Consider the following 19,607-nt stretch of genomic DNA (forward strand, 5'->3'; position numbering starts at 1 on the left):
GGCTTACAAAAAGCACATCTGAAAACCTGGAAACCCCAGTCATTGTCCAATCTTAAAAAACTGGGTTCTGAAATAAAGAGGAGGTTGCTTGGTTTAAAACCTGCTTTCATTTCCATTTAACTGAAAGGTAAATATCTTCCTGGTTTAAATGGGAACAAGAAGAGATTCTTGATGTATTTTATGTCTGAATTTGCAAGCTATTTTGCTTCTGCAGGATTCTGAACTATGGTTTAATTCAGTTATGCTCACAGGAGTTAATTTTTCATATATTAAAAAAAAAGATACAATCCAAAGCATTTTTTCAAGTTTTACTCTGCATATTCCCCGGGATTTTAATGCTGTCCCAGTTTAGCAAGTTATATGTATCTATTTTAATTTTTTTATATACATTTAAAAAATCAGGCTCTAGATATTTGAATATTGTCAACTGAGACACTTCTATGGATATCTAGAAAATGAAAATATACCACTTTAGTTGTTTATGATTTAAGTCATATGAAGCAATTTTTCAGAGGAAACTAATTTTCTTTGAAGAAAGGCTTATCTGGCATGGGTTCACTATTGGTTGTTAGGATTAAGAATAAAATTTAAAAAGTGAATCCTCTTATAATTGGGCCAGATCCTCAGAAGGTATAAATCATAATGGCTCAATGTAAGTAAAGCAAGCTCTGACAATTTACATCAGTTTAGGATTTGACCTTCTCCCTAGAAAATTATTTCTCTCAAGATCATACTTCCTATATTTGTCTTACTTTATGCCTGGCAGAGAATTAATTAACACATAATTGCTTTGGTGAACTCAGGATAAAACTTCTCTGTTCAAGAACTCTATTCATTTACTGATTAACTTGCTTCATGGCTGAGTTAGTTCTGCAGGGTCATGCCGTACTAATGACCAGAGCACAGGAGCGTTGTCAAACCAATGAGGACAAGGTAGGCTTGGAAGTATTCCAAATTCTGTTCAATTAGTCACTGAAATTTCAGCTCTGGGGACAGAGTTTAAAAGTAAGTTGAAGAGAAATACTTAAAGAATTAGATTCTTATTCCAGACAGAGGGAGTGGGAGGGAGGCATTACTGGATGAAACTCAAAGAAAGATGAATTGAACAATAGTGTGAAGAATTTTTTTTAAACTGCATAAAGCAGGTTACTGATGATTTTTCAAAGCATTGTGATTATTCCTTTTTTACTGTAATTTAATTTTGTTCTTTTCTGACACTGCCTGATAGAGCAATCTCTGCCAGTATGATGACCTGCATACATACAGACCGTGCCTACATAAAGGCTTATCAGGTCTAACTCAAATTTTTTTTAAAGTTTCCTCTTTCTTTTTAATGGCCTAGATTTTATTCCACAACACACTACTATAGATAACCCCCCCAAAAATGCTGTATTTGAGACCCAAAACTTGTTAAGGTCAATGAGGAGTTAATTGCAAATACTCAATATCCCTCAGAGAGGTCCCAGAGACAGGCATGGTCTCTGGACACATGGTTCCAAATTCATGAGCACTACTGAGATAGTGACACATGTACATGAAGGACAATAGGCTGCTCAAAGATTAGGGCAGACTGTGTTTTTCTCCTAATCTGCAGCTCTGTTACAGGTTTTTTTCAGTAGCACTCAATTGAAAACTTTCAGCAGGTGCAGTACCGTTGCAGCTTCACACAGGCTACCACAAAATCTGGGTTTCAGGAAATTGGGCAAAATCTTCCTAATTGCATCTTAGATTTTCAGGTGGGGTTTTTTTTTAAGGCTGCTGAGAATTATTGTAGCATGTGACATGAATGGTAGATACTAAACACATCACAAACGTAGTTTTTGAAATAACCCTGGCTGTATTTTTTTTTTCTGGGTGAAAAAATTGATTTCAGCTTTACCTAATTGAATCATCTGTGGTGAATTAAATTCTATTGAAAGATAAACTCTACTTTTAGCTTTCACATCAGTTAGTAGATCAAGTGAAAGCTGTACCTATGAGCTTATTTTGACCTGCCAGCTCCTGTCAAGGTTGCAAACTGCCTGGACTTCAATGTTACCTTGCATGACTTCATAACAGTATGAAAACTCTAGATTTTCTCCTGTGAAGAAGAGAAACTAGTACTTCTATTTCTCACTCTCTAGAGTCTGGTCAGTATTTTGATTTAATTTTGTAAGTGAAAAGTGAAACTCAATTCATTAAATTTCAAAGCTTTGTCAAAATGTGCCATAGAGAAAATCATTAAAGTTAGATGCTGTTAGCAAAAAGAATTTCAGCAATGTGTGTCTAATACTGTAAGGACGATATAATTATGATTGAGCTATAGAAATTGAGTACAATTTTAATAATATTTAGAGGCATACCATAATAATGTACAGTTGTAGCTTAATTATAATGACAAATAAAGGTTGATTTGTTTGGTTTGGGTGTTTTTTTAACTATAGTAAAGTAAGTTTCCAGACAACCAACTAATCAGCCAAACCCAATAAAAATGGTTTTTGGTGTTGAAATTTTTCAATCTATGTTTTTAATCATTCAGTAAAATTGAAACCTTTCATGTCTATAAATCTGCTATGTTGCACAGCTGGACTCTGATATTCTGCTTATTATGGCAGAACATTTCTATAGGAGTTTCTACATACCTCTCTGTGAACCAGTGAATGTGGTTGAAAACCCTGCCAAATTCTGGCTAACAATATATAATAATAATAATAATAATAATATACTCAAGATCTTCTAGTAGATCCAGAGGAGATTGGACTCTTTTTTCAATCATTTGTCTGCTTGAAGCTCTTTCTTTCGCAACAATTAAGAAAAGATTTTCTTTCCCCTTCCTCTGCCACCTCCAGAGACTGAGTACATCTTCTGTAGATTTTCCCCCTGCTCTACTGAAGCCACTGCTGCACCATGCAAACAACTTTCTGTTTCTAAGCTGGCCCAAATGCAAGTAAATGTTAGAGATTGTGCAGTGACTGTCATCAGCCTTTGCAGATTACAGAATTCAGCTTTAGGAAAGGCTTTGGGGAAGGTGGCTGTGCTGTGTGTCAGACTTACATCAATTTAGATAATGTAAGTCTTGCAACAAGTCCTGATAAAACATGTTACAATTATACAAGATTGATTGAAATGAAGATTGAAATGAAGAACTGAGACTAAAATGAGAATTGTTGTTTAAACTTATACTAATTTATGTGTTGATACTCTGTTTTTATGATGGGAATGGCATTAACTTGACCAAAGATTGGTTTACATTTGAGCTAGTCAGTGGAGAAGCACTTTGGTCACTATGGTCTAGGTATAAATTCATTTTGTTCTCCGGATAGATAACTGAAGTGGAGCAGAACACAGTCCCAAATCACGTTTTAACTCCCTATAAAAAGACACTGAAGTGACTCGTTTAGCTGTAAATCTCCACGTGGTTGGTGCCTGAAGTTAGGTAAGATGAATACCATAAATCAAGGATAAATAAAATCTTCTTATTTAGAGACATTCTCTATAGAATGTTTAGGACTTTGTATATTACAGTACATTCCTTATTTTGCAGTCAAACATCAAGAGACCACTATATTTCCTAAATGTCCAGAAGAGTGGGAAGAAGCAAATCCTAAACCCTGCTGTAGCAGATACTTATTTTATGAAGAGTCACAGAACTCAGACACAAATCAGGGAAAGGTAGGCGTTGTCAGTAAAAATACAGATGACTTTACAAGTTAATTATATAAATAAAATATGCTGGAAATTTTAAAGCATAAATGTGGGCTTGCTCTTTTCTTTAATTTTTAAACTATATATCAAACCCAAGAACAGAATAAATTACACTTATTATTACTTGTGCATGTAAAGAGTAATCAGAAAAAGTTTACCATGCATGGTAATTTTATATATATATATATATATATATATATATATATATACACACATACATATTCTTGATTTATATCACCAGATATATGTAGATGCAGAGGTAAGTAGAAGCCTCCTTTTCTTCTTCCTTTACATTTATATATTCCACTATTTTAACTCTCAAAATAAAGATACTTCAAATTATTAAAATACAGAGGTACCAACTTTCTCTTTGAAAAAAAGAAAGAGAACAAGGTCTCTGGAATAAGTTATCCAGACTGTCCTTCCATATGGGGCTGTGGGAAATCAGGCCACATGAGTCTGCTCTTTATACTGGGCCTGTCACAAGGGTATTTGCGCTGCAGTGCCCCACTGCTCCCCCCAGTTCCATTTAACAGTCTGCACTCCTTCCCCTCGAGTTTTGAGGCAGAGGCTGTGCACTCTGATATCACTGACTTGATCACTGCATGTCACCTCTCGGTCTCTTTGGCAATGAACAAAAGGAACTTCTCCAGAGGAGGCAGCAGCAGCTGTAGAACATCTTCCAGTTGGAGATCTCTGGTAATTAGGGAACTCCAGGTGCATTGATTACTGAGGGAATGAATCAATGGTTTCCTGAGTGCATCCATTTACCTTGTTTACCTTTGCAGGTAATTAGTGTAATTCAGAAGAGAGGCATAGAACCCTATATGACAAAACAGTTTGGAATTCAGCATCAGCCATGGGACTGCATCTTTTTTGCCTCAGCAATCTCATAAACTCTCTTTTGTCATTACTATTCTACTGACCCTGATTTTTAATCTGAAGTGTCCCAAGTTCCAGCATTGCTGGTGTTTTGATGAAAATTTTGGAACAGGTAACTGTTTGAAATTCAATTTGTAGTTGAATCCGATTGAGAAGTAGATCCAGAGCCTTTCTCATGGCTTAGATAACAGCAGGAGTGTTAGCCCCAGGTTATAGTCCCTCCTTTGGCTTCCAGACAACGTCAGTTTAAGGTTTTAGTGCTAATTTTCAAAGCAGTTTAAGACTCATGCCACCAACTACCTGAAGGAACAATTTTTTTTAAAATGTCAATCTATTATACAGTCAGTGTGCAGAACAATGCAGAGTGTGATACCAGCATCTGAGACCTGAAGGCAAAGCCTTGGCAGCTAGAAAGTTCCAAGAAACTTGCAAGAAAGTGGTTGCATCAAGTAAGTCCTTACTGAGAAACACTGCATTCTGAAAGATCCTTTTCAGCAAAAGAAGGATGTTCAAAGTCTTCAAACTCTGCTAGCTTTCCCCCTCGAAACACAAAACAAAACAAAGTTAACTGGCTTTTTATAATTACCATGGCTTTTTCAAAATGTATCCATTGTTCCCAGACTTCATCCTTGTCCAAAATGAGATACAGATGTTAAGAGAATGTGACTTTGTTATGTTTGAAAAAATGTCCAAAATTTTACTGATACATGAATGCTCAAAAATTCAGATGAAAAAAATAAAAGCAATACATCTATTTAGCAGACTGATTGCAGGCATTAGTTTTCAGTAGCATGCATAACGCCCATTTTATAATATTGTAATAAATGTATTTGTCAAGTGCCAGTGCACGAAAGTTACCTTTGCCTGTCACAAGATGGCAGTGTAAGAACAGACATAGCATTTCTTCACCTGCCACAGAATACTGCCAAACTCCTGCATATCCTTCAGGTCCCGACAGCCAGACCCCCTCGTGGGATCCGCTGGCAGCTGAGCGCTGGGGCTGCTCACACGCTGCTGTCTCCAGGACATCTCTGCACACCTCTCCTCTCACGTGGCATCAGTGCTGAGCAGGGCCGGTGGGCAGAGACCCACTCCATCCCCACCACACATCCTCCTTGGGTGCACAGCCTTGATGATCATCCTGTGGATTGAGGGAGCCTTTGTCATCCCTCATTCCTTGAGCCCATCTCAGCTCTCTGAGGTAACAGTCTGTCAGTTACAGAGAAATGTCTTCAGCGTGGTAGGGATGGCTGTGACACAAGATGCCTGTGGCTGCTGTTGAGTTGTGGAAGAGGCAGGTGGAGCAGGCAGGGGCAAAAGTGCTGTGTGAAAGTCCCTGCTGTGTAGTGGATGGTTTGGTTTTGGATGAGTGGGATGGTTCTACCTCAGACACCATGTGAGAGACGTGTAAAAGTAACGGTGTCATCACATGTTCATCCACGCTGTGGTTTTCAGCACCATGTGTGCTGTCAGGACTCCTGTAATCCCTTTGGGTTCTCCTCATCTCTCTGAATGCCCACAGGAGTCCTCAGCATAATGCCAGGGAAAGTGTCTGAAGTGGGTTGTACAAAAAAGCAGGGGGCTGTGTAACCACTGCTCCCACAGAATGTCCCATGGAAACCCAATAAATGGACATCCTGCCCGCTCTGACTTGCTTCTATGAAAAACAGGGAAAGATTTCTAGCACCTGGCCCAGCTCTAGGCCAGTTGTTCTGTGAAGGAGCAGTAGTAGGTAGGGAAGATGCACACGTGCTTCCCCAACAGACTGATAGATGGAGGCATGTCTTCTGTTTGGGCTCAGGCAGAGTGGTGTTCCCTGCCTGTGTCTGCCCTGCCTGCAAGTGACAGAGGCCGAAGCTGTGACACAGCCTACACGGCTGCCACCGAACAGCACGTGGGACTCTGGAACATGTACACCCTTCCATGGGGTGCAGCCCTTCGGGAAAATGCTGCTCCACCATGGGTCAGAGGTCCTGCCAGCAAATCTGCTCCAGCATGGGCTTCCCTTGGGGTCACAGCCTCCTTCAGGCATCCAGCTGCTCTGGCATGGCATCTTCCCTGGGCTGCAGGTGGATCCCTGCTCCACCATGGACTTCCACAAGCTGCAGGGACACAGCTGCCTCACCATGGTCTGCACCATGGTCTGCAAAGGACTGGAACACCTCCTCCCCCTCCTTCTGCACTGACCTTGGGGTCTGCATTGCTGTTCCTCTTGTGTATTCTCACTCCTGTCTCTCTTGACTGCTGTAGAAGTTGAGCACTTTCATCTCCCCCTGTTAATACATTAGCCCAGAGGCATCACCACCACCGCTGGTGAGCTTGGCCTGGGCCACTGGTGGGTCCACCTTGGAGCTGTCTGGCATTGGCTCTCTCAGACACGAGGAAGCTTCCAGCAGCTTCTCGCAGGAGTCACTTCTGTAGGCCTCCACCACCAAAATCTGGCAAAACAAACCCCAAACAAGCCTGTTGAATAATTAGGAAATAAGTTCTACAATGTTGTTGTCAATGAGCCGAGACCCAGACAAAAAAGAGTGATGAGTGAAACTGGTATTCTCAATCCACCATAACACTGGATGTACTCATGTGAGCAATTTATCTCTTTTCAGACAGCAAGGGCATTCTGTTTGTTTAATTTTCCACCCTTCCATTGACTAATAAAAGCATTAATAATGTAGAATTTTATCTTTTACAGATTTGTTAGATACTTTTACCATATCTGTTCCGCAAGCTAAGTAGTTTTTATTTTGGTTTGAAAGTAAACTTATGCTTTTGTAGTGGAATGAATTAATTCTTTGTGCTAACTTGTGTTTGGTTGCTGGCCTATGTGCAGTGAAATAAGGACCTATTTCTTCCTATTCTCATATTTTTAGGCTTCAAATCCTGGTTTGCCCAGGGACATTTCTGGTCCCTGAACAGCTGTTATCTGTCTGATAAATGGTTTGAACATTATCTAGCAGCAGCCTTGCCTGTCCTAGGTTGAACTTTCAGCAGCTCCTGGCAGTGAGGACTGGCCCGCCCAAAGAAGCATTGGCTTGCAGGTCCTTGTTTTGGAGACAATGACAGTTTGCTAACACAAAGAGCTCTCACTGCCTCTTGGACTCTGTGCCCAGGCATCCCCAGTTCAGCTGGGATAGACAGAGCACTCATGACCAGGGTCTCTAGGTTCTCACCCCAGCTGAACATTTGGCTTGACTTTGAAGCAATATCTGAATCTGATAGACAGAGCTTAATGATCGTATTTCACACATGTTTTCATATATTAGGTGAACATGTGCTTTTCACAATGTACTTTTTCTTGAGCACTACCAATATAATTTAAAAAATAGTGGAAGTGTTGAATTGTGGGTTAGAATTACAGAAAATTCCATGTTGGAAGGCACCTCTGGAGATCATCTGTACCAATCTCCAGCCAACAGCCAGGCCTTAGATTCAATTTTCCAGAGGAGTGTCTAGCCAATGAATATTTGTAAGCCAAGGGGATTCCACCACTTTGCTGGGCTGCCTGTTCCAGTGTTTAATTCTGCTCAAGATGAATAATCTTATTCCTTAAATCCAAATGAAAATTCCTGTGGAACAACATGTACCTGCTGTCTCTTGAGCTGCTACTATGCATCCTAGAGAAAAGAGTATTTCCAGCTTCCAGGTTACCCCTCTAAGGCATTGGAAGACAGTGGCAAAGTAGTTTCAGGTAGAGGTGAACCTTTTGGAGATTTCTGTGTGGTTATGGGCACCCTGTGTTAGCTCTCTGAGGTGATCACATGAAATATTCTATGCTTTCAAAGGTTTTATGAATCTATTTAATTTGTGAAGATTTAGGTAAGGGTATTAAATGCTTTAAACGATTGGCTCAAAGCCCACATCTTTTGGTGGGAGCTGACACAGAATCAAAATCTGCATCTTTTTAAGTCTAAGTGTGAATGACAATTTCAAAAGACCTTGGCATCTGAATCAACTCTCTGTCTCTGAGGATTGAAATCCTAACATCAGCTGCAGTGTGCAATGGTTTTATTGTGAGCACTGGATTATCATTTGATTACATTTAGTTTTTCCTTGTCCTGCCAATGTTGGTTGTTCTGAATTTTTCCAAATTACCACAAGTCAGTAGTTGATCACAAAAATAAATCAGGCCTTTAGGTCTTTCTGCTGATTTTTTTCCTTCTATGTCTCCCCTGTTTTCTATGGGAAATTTCTATCACTAAGCTAGTTATGCTGATTAGCTGAGTTGAATTTTTCATGTAGCCCTTTTTGAATGAAGCATCACCTAAAAGCAATAACAGCTCTTAAATAAAGTAACGAATTTTAAGAATAGAAATAGCAAATGAGACTATCAGCTGGTCAGAGGACATCAACATTTCATAATTCTTTTTTTCCTTTTGTTGGAGCTGGAGTAGTAAGGAAAAAGCATTTATAATTTTGTTTATAGGAGCTCTCCAACAGAGGCAGGAGTGATACAGCTCAATTTTCCAAGGAGCTTCATTGTGGCCATTTATCACAGTCAGATATTTGACTCAAGTGCAAAAATGTATAAAACTAAGGTTATATCAGGTCTCCAAGAAGGATTAAAAGTAACCCAAACAGTAGAGAAAAGAACACAAAAAAAAAAAAACCAAACCAAAAAACCCAAAAAACAAGCCACCACATAATTTTCCTCTCCCAGACTGAAACTTTATCTAAATTTGCAGCCAAGGTGAGAATACTTTCCATGGAGAAAGAGGATAAAAACAGGATGAAAGATACATGCTGAATTTTATTTTCCCCAGAAATGTTCAATCCAGTGTCCTAGGGATGTTATGAAGTCTGTAGCTGACACTAGGATAATTTCCACAATATTTTGAAAGATGGTCTGGTGGAGGGGGTTTGTTTCATATGTTTTTGGGAAAATAACAAACAGTAACTGGGAATATGAGATACTTGAACTATTTCTGAGTGACCTATTTTTTTAGAATTTTTAGAGCCTTGTGGCAAATCCCAAACTTTGACCAAGTATTTCTAAGATATAGGCAAGTTGCTTCTTCAGTTTGATGCCTGTAGATTCTAAAGAAATAATGTTTAACATATTTGTAACCTTGAAGCCAAATAAGCTTTAAGAACAAAACTTGCTCTATATCCAAGGGTCCTGAGTGTCAGATTGCTTTTGTGAAGGTGGCATGTCCTGGTTTGTTTAATGAGACAAAACTGTGGTTGTGTTTTGTTTTGGTTTTTTTTTTTTTTTGGGCACCTCATTGGTGTCAACACAAATTGTGGCTTTGAGGAGCACCCAGGGAAAGCCCCAGAGGTACAAAGACCATGCTGCAGACACGTGATGTGCACTGCCCCTGAATTTCATGTGCCAGTCTGAGAAGACACTTTATTGTTAACCATCAGGACAGCCACCATCTCACTGGTGCAGTCTTCACAGCAAACCACCACATTTGCTGACTTGTTATTTTTCTAGCACTCAGAGGGCAAGCAGGGGTGTATACTTGAGATGACCAAAGGGCCAGGACTGTCCTCAAGTTTTCACTCAGGTCTCAGCACATTGTGTTTTCCTTGCTGTGTCTTCCTCTGCTGAAGAGCTGCATTTGGGAAAACAGAGTAAGGCTTAGTTCACAAGGTCTGGGCTTTATTTTTGTTAAATACAGATTCACAGAAAATTCACAGAGCACAGTGACTTGCAATTTGCTATAGTTTTTTAGGTTAAAATAGGAACTATCTTTGCACAAACCAGTGCTTGCAAGCAGATAACTGAATTTTCTGAAGACTGCAGATTTGAGCTGTAGCCACATTAACATTAGCAGAGCATAGATCAGTGCAAGCTCTAACCAGTGGCTGGTTGAATACTTGCTGGTTTTATAGATATGCTCTTCAGCTATTGGACTGCAAATTCTGGCCTTGTGTATTGGGTTTTGATGGTAATGCAGCAGGGGGCTACATGGGTGGCTTCTGAGAGAACCTTCCAGAAGCTTTCCCCATGCCAGATAGAGCCAGTGCCAGCTTGCTCCAAGACAGATCCACTGCTGTCTGAGGTTGAGCCCATCAGCAGCAGCTGCAAGTGCCTCTGGATAACATAATTAAGAAGGGTAAAAACCCCTAAAACTGTGCAATAGCAGCTGGAGAAAGCACTGGGAATATGCAAGAGAAACAACTCTGCAGACACCAGGATCAGTGAAGAAGGGGGGAGGTGCTCCAGGTGCCAGAGTGGAGATTCTTCTTCAGGCTGTGTTGAAGACCTCAGAGATGAGCTGTGCCCCTGCAGCCCATGGGGGGCCATGGTGGGCACCTGGTGTCCAGCCAGGGTCAGCCACACCTTGCTAAAATCAATGGCAAAACTCTTGGCATCAGCATGGCCAAAATGTTATCCAAAGAACCTTTTGCAAACCAGTAAAATCTTTCAAAATTCAGGAAACTGAAGGTGAAGGTGAGTAGCCTTGTGGCCGTTTTTTGTAAACTTGGGGTGCATTTATAGCAAGAACATGTTTGCAACATCCACATTAATGAAATGTGCAGCAGGAGTTCTCAGCATGCACAGTGACATTCATCACTGCCAAACTCCCTCTGAATTCACATCCTCCCAACGTATTAATGAGGGCTTTAATCTCAAAAGACAAATCTGATCCACAATTGAATTCACGGGGAGTCGCATTCCTCATGCATGAGTATAGGAAAACCTTGTAAGCTCCCAGCTGAGCTGCTAAGGCCTTTGCAATGCTTTGTGTGTGGTGTCCTCCTTACACTGACATCACACCAAACTTCAGATTTTCTGCTTTGTGTATTCACTATAAATTCATAAGGGTTTTGGTCCTGTATGTGCCAGCAAGATGTACCAGATATTTTTAGAAAGGAAAAGTGTCAAGGGCAGATTAAAAGGGTTGTGAAAATTTCCACCAATGTTCAGCTCATGGGAGAATAAGCTTGTAGCTTTGAAAAACAGATCTTGTTTTGTCTTTATGCCTGGCATGACAAATCCTCTGTGTTCTGTACGTTTTTCTCTTATTTGCTTCTTTGTAAACCTGAGGCTGTTTGGTAGAGACACTTCACCACGGGGTCCACTATAGGCATATGTGAATGATAAAATTAGTGAATGTTTGAAAATGCAAAATTTGTAACCTTGTTACACTGGTTATGAATACAATAATTTACTTTTTTTTCAGTGTATATAAATTTTTTTTTTCTGGAGAAATGTGGAGTTAATGGCATTCTTACAGTTATTTTTCCAAATGAATATGAAAAAATATTCAAGAGTTCACACAATCCATCTCTAAAAGAAACACAGATAATGTTTCATTTAATATGTATACAGAAACTAGACAAGTTTTACCTATAAATTTCCTTTAAATAAAACAAATAACAGCAATTTTTCCTATAATTAATTTCATAAATATTCTGATAAAATCTTTTACAATGTTGTCTTTCTGGAACTCAAATATTCTGGAGGTAATATGCTGGCACCTTGGAAGGAACTGACAGTTTGTGAACTCAAGTGATCATGACTGCCACTTTTTTCAGGAGCCAAAATAATTTCTGGTAGTAATACATCAGGCCAACTCATAAGAAGATTTTATTCGTGTTTCAAGCAGTTGCTACTTGGGTGATTTATTTATTCCAGCTGTTCCAAAAGTCAGGATATAAACCATTTCTTGAGTGACAAAGAGCTGATGGCAGTTAAAACATGGTTTGGGTAGTATAAGGTCATTACCTTGTATCTTCAGGTTTTGGTTTTGTTGGAAGAAGTTTCTTTTTTTTTTTTTTTTTCCTATTTGGTTTTGTCATGGTTCTTTAATTCTTGGCTTGAGACAGTGCAAAAAGTACAATTTATTTATAGAGTACATAGCAACAGCTGTTTTTGTGGCATTCCTGCCCTGATTTCCCTCATAAACATGAAATATCATGAAGAAAAATAGTGGTTCTAATAATTTTGGACTTTTCCCATCCATACTGCTTATTCAGAAGATATATTCTATCTTTCTCAAAATGTCTTGCAGGTAGAATAAGGCAGGCTCCTGCATTTTCTCCTTTCCTAATCTGCTCCCTGCTATGCATCGTTCACTTTACTAAAAATCTCATATGTGTGCTGTCTCAAAATACCTTGTCTTCTGCTGTCTCTGTAAACTCTGGTGTCTGCAGGCTTCTCTGCTCCATCCAACTGCTCTGCTCCATCCAACATTTTTCCTCCATACTTTTATTAATCCATGAAGAATATTACTGGGAAACTTGGCTTTTTTGCTTCTTTATAATTCTGAAGTAAGAAATAAGAAGGAAAAAGGGTACAAAATTATGTCATTCATTACCCTTATTTATGTAAATGCATTCAATAGTAAATCACAGAATTGTAGAATGGGTTCAGTTGGAAGCAGCCTTAAAGATGATCAAGTTCCAATGCCCTTTCCATGGACAGGGACACATTCCACTAGACCAGGGTACCCCATCCAACCTGGCTTTGGACACTTCCAGGGATGGAGCAGCCAAACCTTCTCCAGACAACCTGTGCCAGTGACTCACCTTCACAGTAAAGAACTTATTTCTGGTATCTAATCTAAAGTGCTCTCTGTCAGCTTAAGGCCATTGCCCCTTGTCCTGTCACTCCCCTGTCCTTTCCACGTGGAAGCAGTCCCTCTCCAGCTTCCCTGTACTCCTGAGGAGTTGGTACAAAGTCCCCTCAGTGCCTTCTCTTTGGGCTGAACAGCCGCCGCTCTCCCAGCTTGTCTCCATAGGAGAGTTGCTGCAGCCCTCTGATCATCTTCATGGCATCCCTGGGCTCACTTCAACAGGTCCTTCTCCTTCTCCTGCTGCCAGCACAAGAGCTGGGTGCAGCTCTGCAGGTGGGGTCTCACCAGAGCAGAGCAGAGCAGAGGGGCAGATCTCCTCCCTCCCCTGCTGCCCACGGTGCTTTGGATGCAGCCCAGGACTCATTTGGCATCCTGGGCTGTGAGTGCCCATTGCTGGGTCATTTTGAGCTTCTCATCAACCAACACTCCCCAGTCCTTCTCCCCAGGGCTGCTCACAGTCCATTCCCTGCACAGCCTGTGCTTGGGATTGCCCCGAGCCAAGGAATTGCACTGAAGGGTGTTACTCAGTGCATTGCTCCCAGCCAGGCAGTGGAGAGTGACTGGTGGAACTCTGAATGCAGCTCTCACACAACTCCAGTTTATTAGACTTCGCACAATACATTATTTATTATCTTGCAGTTATTAGTTTACCTATATAGATATATAAACTGCGAAGGCAAGTCTTATAAACAAACAGAAGATAACAATTTACAAAAAAAATAACATATATATTCCAGCTCTCTATTTATTCCCTCCTGGTTCTCAGAGAGCCCTGTGACTTGTGTTCATGGAGACTGAAAGAGCTTTTCATATTGCACAAGAAGGAAACCACTTTCTTCTGGGCTTCCAGAAGGCACACATATGACATGTATTATTGTTCTGAAATATATAGGCCATGGAAAAAGAACCTGGATTTGTCACAGACCCTGGGATCTAGTAGGAATTTCTTGGGATGAAGGGTCTAAATTTGTTAGCAGAACATTCACTGTTTCTCATCACATCAGCAACCAGAGTTTACAAGCTGAAGAGCACAGTGCTGGCTGGCTTCTCCAGCTTTAAACACACTGACAGCAAGTGAATCCTTCTGCATGCATTCCAAACACCTGCTCCTCGGCTCAGCCCAGCCACACTATCTCAGAAAAATGTATCTTCTTATTCTTCTTTGATGAATCCCTAAAAAAAAGTCACTTGAATCCTCGAGTTTATTTTGTCTTGATGAAGATAAACAAGCAAAAACAAAAATGCAAAGGTTATTTAAATGGGATGTAAGTTAAAAGCCAGCAGTACATCTATATCACCTGAAAAACAGGGAAATTGAGACCTGGATATGAATATTTTGACTTGGGCTCATTTTTAAGATAAATAGGGCAGTTAGAAGCTGTGTTAATTTTAAAAAATTATAGTAATTGTTAATGCACAGGTATTGCAATGTTAGGGTTTTGAATTATTCAGTCAATAACCAGATAGCAAACCTGAATATGAGAGTTATGCAATAGAGAATCATAATTACTTTATATGTAAAATCCAATAAAAAATATAGTAAAGCTATTTTCAAGTTCAGAACCGCTGTATTGGTGTGTCCCTCCAGCAAAGTGTACACAGGTCCAGACTGGAAATAAATGCAAACAGCCAGAGATTCTGAACTACAAACTCAGATGTTGTGATATGAGCAAAGAATATGTATTATCCTACAGCATACTCTTACCTTAGCACTGTCTTCATTTGTTCTAACCCATATCTATAGATAGAAGCAGAAATATTATATACAGAGACAGAAGCATTGGTATCTAGAATGAAAACCACTTTTTTTTTCCTCAATAGAGAAAAATTGAAAGTTAATATATTTTTAAAGAAGTCCAAGGACACATAGGAAATAGGTAAATTCTTTACTGTGAGAGCAGTGAGGCACTGGAAGAGGTTGCCCAGTGAAAGTGTAGCTTCCCCATCCCTGGACGTGTTCAAGGCCACGTTGGACAGGGCTTGGAGCAGCTTGAGATAGTGGAAGTTGTCCCTGCCCATGGACAGGGGAAATTCAAGATTCCTACCAACCCAACCATTCTGTGATAGGAAGATGGAAAGATGCTTTAGTGTCCCATTAAGGAAATCTTAAAATTAAGTATGGCTGTGTGTAGAGCCTGCAAAAGGCAAAGTGGAAATAAGAGATTCCTTTTCAAAACCATTTCAAGAGTTTCTGAGAACTGTGACCCAGATAGACAGAATCTGCGACTTCTGTTATAGGTAAAAAAAGAAAACAAAACCCCCCAAAAAAACAGCTTGAAGAGTTGCATCTTGACACAAGGACTTGTCTTTAGGCCATCCAATATTACTGGCCCATCAGATTCCCCCACTTGCAGGACCTATACTTTTGTGGACTCCTGCTTTGCTTTTTCTGATACAGACAGACCCAGAAAAAGAAAGTGTCTAGTGGAATCTCTTGTATTCAAGGTGATTAGTTGGGTGACTTGTCATGCTTCATTTAGGCTCTCAGTGTGATTAATCTTTTACTACATATGTATGACAGCATTTTGCTACTTTGCTTCTGCATAATTATTTTTTCTAACTTCATTCATAGAATCATAGAATATCTTGAGATGGAAGGGACTCATCGAGTCCAACTCCTGGCCCTGCACAGGACCGTCCCCAGGAGTCACTCCATGTGCCTGAGAGCACTGTCCACTTGCTCATTGAGCTCTGTCAGGCTGGTGCTGTGATCACTTCCACTGGGGAGCCTGTTCAGTGCCCAGCCAACCTCTGGGTGAAGAACATTTTTCTAATATCCAACCTAAACCTGCCCTGACACAACTTCAGGCCATTAAATCGGGTCCTGTCATTGGTCACCAAGAGGAGATCAGTGTCTGCCCCTCCTCTTCCCCTCACAAAGAAAGTGAAGGCTGCAATGTTTGCAAAAGAACTTCTTTGGTGTTGGCAAGTGCAGCAATACTTGGTTCACCTTTCATAGTCTCGTCAAACTCAAATACTTTTGGAAAACGATATTGTGAATCTTTGTAAAGTTTGAATCCTGTCATTAAACCACACTTCAGGGTCCTTGGTTATTGCTAATATGATATAAAAGAACTTAATGTCCCCAGCCCCAGCACTGTTCATTCCCTGCAGCTCCTCAGCTGCTTCTCAGGAACACAACCTGTATTTCCTGAGCCCTTCTAATGTGTCTTCTTTTCTGACAGTTACAGTTACTACCATATCTGCCCTTTATTTTAAGTAAAAATGAATTAATTACTTCCAGGAACCCAAAAGAAGTATTTTTCATTTTAATGGATTTCATAATGTCTGGGAAGATAAAATTCCATTAAAAAGCAGGAGTCTTTAAAGATGAACCCGGGCACAGAGTCTTTCTAGGGCATGTCATACTCCCATGGTTTATAACACTGTGTGGAATTTCAGTCTCTGGGCCAAATTCTTGCCTGTGTGCTGAATTTTGGAAACATGAGTCTGACAGAGAAGTCCCTGCAAAGGGCACTTTGAATGTCTGCTTGTGCAATGTTGGTAGCAATACCTGCTGTAGGAGTCCTAATCATGGCTCAGGAACTGCATAAAACCAGAGCAAAAATGCAGTCACTGCTTACAGCACTGGAAATACAAAATATCAGACAAAAGGCAAAAGGCTGGTTGGGGCTAAAAATGAAATGAAGTTACCCTCAGGAAAAGGTAACTGCATTTTACTGTGAGGTTCCTCTAAAGTGGTGTCACTAGTCTGAACTACTCCACAACCTAACAGGAAAAGAAGCAACTAGGTGTTTGCTTTCATCATCCCTTCTCTTAGTTTAAAATTGTGATTGTCACTCTTTTGGTAGAATGTCTGGTCAGTCAGGAGTAATAACTTGTGATGACCTCAGCCTTTTTCTATCTTCTCCTGGGAAAAGTGGCCAGCTGAGGGGATGCTGGGATGCTAATACCAGTACTTTTTCGAAGTTTAAGCACACCTTAAAATGAACTGACAAAAATCACCATGGTTAGAAAAATAACTGATATTTAGTTCTTAGCTACCTGGGGAAATACAGCTCCATATCCATTCCTACTGGCATATGTTAACCTGTCTTTTCCTTTTAAACTGTTTCCATTAAATTAAGTAGAGTGTGTCATGCCTTAAATTTTCTAGATAACAGGACATGGCAGTTTGTCATTTAGGACAAAAATAACTTCTGCTCCACCGTCAGAGTTCATTACTGTCAGCTGGAGTAGAACCCTGCTTAGGAAGTACATGTCTGGTGACACGATCCATCCTCTTTGCATTTGTGAAGGGCTGTATGTATGTTATAGATACACTTAAGATGAGCACTGCACGCCCAATCCCTTCAGGGTTACTGTTCAGGCTGAAAATACAGGAAAACTGACATGCAGTTTATCACTGGAGACTAAGATATTCATTGTCACCGGTTTAAACTCAGACTAAACCCTGTTTTAATCTCTATGTTTAATGAGGTGGCTAAAGTCATCACTTTTCCAGGTGTTTGATAAATTAAGGAAGAGTTAGGATAGGACCCTGCAGATGAACTTGGTCTGTTTTCAAATATGCTTCTGAATTTCTCTGTATTTCAAGATTCTTGGTGATTTCAGATTAGAGAGATGACCTCGGCTAATCTATGCCAATATTCTTCCAGATGTTTGCTTGTGAACATGCCATCAGTGGAATTGAAAATACTGAAAAACAACTGGAACCATGGAAAGTAAGCGTTAATTTGTTTTTACCGACCAAATTCATGACTACAACCTACAAGTCTAATATGGTTTGACATCCAGGCCCAGAACAGCAGCACACAAATATGTCAACATTACATTACAAGGAACAAAACACTCTTGTTGAGATCTGATGAGAATTTTTCTCATTAGTGTATTTTAGTAAAAGATAAGTAATAACAGCCTTGTACTCTGCATGAGCTGTCAGGACTTTCCATAGCTCTGGGAACTTGAAAAATAATAATAATGTAACATTAGCAAGTCTCATTTATTCAGTCCCTGAATGAAGAGATCAGCAGAGCAGCTTCCCTGCAATCTGTTGACATCATGGAAAACTAGAGTAAGAAAGATAAAGGGGGCATCAAGACTGGTAAGCAAAGGAGGAGAATGCATTCAGGAGCCAGCCAAACACAACATTAACTCCTAGAACAAGGACAAATCACTCTAGTTATGAACAAAAGAGGCTGCCCACAGCAGTTTTTGTCTGAAATCCACAAAAGGCCCTCGTGGCCTACATTTCAGAGATCCTCAAATGTTCTGGACAGTCTCATTTTGGACTGCAGAGTTGGGCATGTCAGTGATTATAGGAAGAGTCCTCTGGGAAAATAGGTGCTTCACTCACACAGCTAAAGTCTGCCATGATTCTGGCCAGGAGCTCCCACATTTTTCCATCTTGCTCAGATCACCATAACATTCAGCAGGTTCCTGAACCCACCGCAAACCAGGACAGCTGCTGCATCCTCTCTGCAAGAGGTGAGGAGGAGACACCTCTGCCAGCCCTTCCATAAGGACTTTATGGGTTTGCAGTGCCACAGACCAACCCAGCAAGCTGAAAGGCCAGTCTTGGTGTGGTGAGGATTGCAGGAGATTGACCAAACCACCAGATTGTGGAAGAGGCTTCCAGGACAACTTCCCCTTAAAACTGAGCTATGGTGTAACCTCAAACACAAGAAATGTGAAGTAAAAGGAGAAAAATGAATAAACTGACCATAGCCTTCTTTTGAGGGAAAGTTTGGACTTATTTGCCCTCTTGTAATAGTTATTTTTGTGTTTCTTACTCACTGTATTTTTATATAATGCTGATTGCATGTGAAATATATGAGCTAAGTTGCTGGCAATGAGTAAGGCCTGAGTGTTCTCTCTCTGGTGAGGCTGCTTCTGGCTTCCTACTGAGTTTTAGCATCTGCTGAGTTTACACATGGATTAATTAAGTCTTCTCAATATTACTTGGTTTGTCTCTCACCAAACTGAGATGAAAGGGAATCACGACCTTGCCTAGTAAACATGTGGTGAGCATTATTTATAGCTAAAACCGGCGAAGCATTTTTTGCTAAGCAAACCTTGGCAGCGATCACCATCCGCTCTTAAATGTTCCACCTGCTTGGCAGAAGGAGATGATGAGCAGATGTAGTATTTGCCAGTTTGATGAAAGCACTAAAAAAAACCCCAAATCATTTATTGATCCAAACCATTTTATGCATGCATTTGTATGTATTGCACAGTACACAGGGAACAGTTTTGCTTTTGGTTTCCAGTTGCAGTTTGCCATATTTTTAACATCATTTAGGTCTTGATCAGTTTACAAAGCTTTTAGGGCTTTGATAATAGCTTTTCAAAATCACATGCTTTACTTAAAGTCTTGAAACTTTTTGAACACCCAGATTAAGGTATCACATTCTAACCCACCATTCTTGCTTTGTTCAAAGCTATTCCTATTTCTGCTACACCTCTTCAGACCATGCAAATTTTTTCCTAGCTGCACTTCCCCAGTAAATACAGCTTTGCACTCTATAATGTTTTCCTTCTGATTTCTTGCAGACA

General features: G+C 40.2%; 1 long non-coding RNA gene across 1 annotated transcript; it reads left to right on the top strand.

The window, feature by feature from the left end:
• The first annotated feature begins 3,284 nt into the window (after window positions 1–3,284).
• LOC137484945 (uncharacterized) lies at window positions 3,285–17,779 on the top strand. Its single transcript, XR_011005121.1, has 3 exons — window positions 3,285–3,415; window positions 3,524–3,651; window positions 17,711–17,779. It is a non-coding gene; the product is annotated as an uncharacterized lncRNA (long non-coding RNA).
• Window positions 17,780–19,607: the final 1,828 nt, after the last annotated feature.

The sequence above is a fragment of the Anomalospiza imberbis genome, chromosome 1, assembly GCF_031753505.1.
Source record: "Anomalospiza imberbis isolate Cuckoo-Finch-1a 21T00152 chromosome 1, ASM3175350v1, whole genome shotgun sequence".
NCBI lineage: Eukaryota > Metazoa > Chordata > Aves > Passeriformes > Viduidae > Anomalospiza > Anomalospiza imberbis.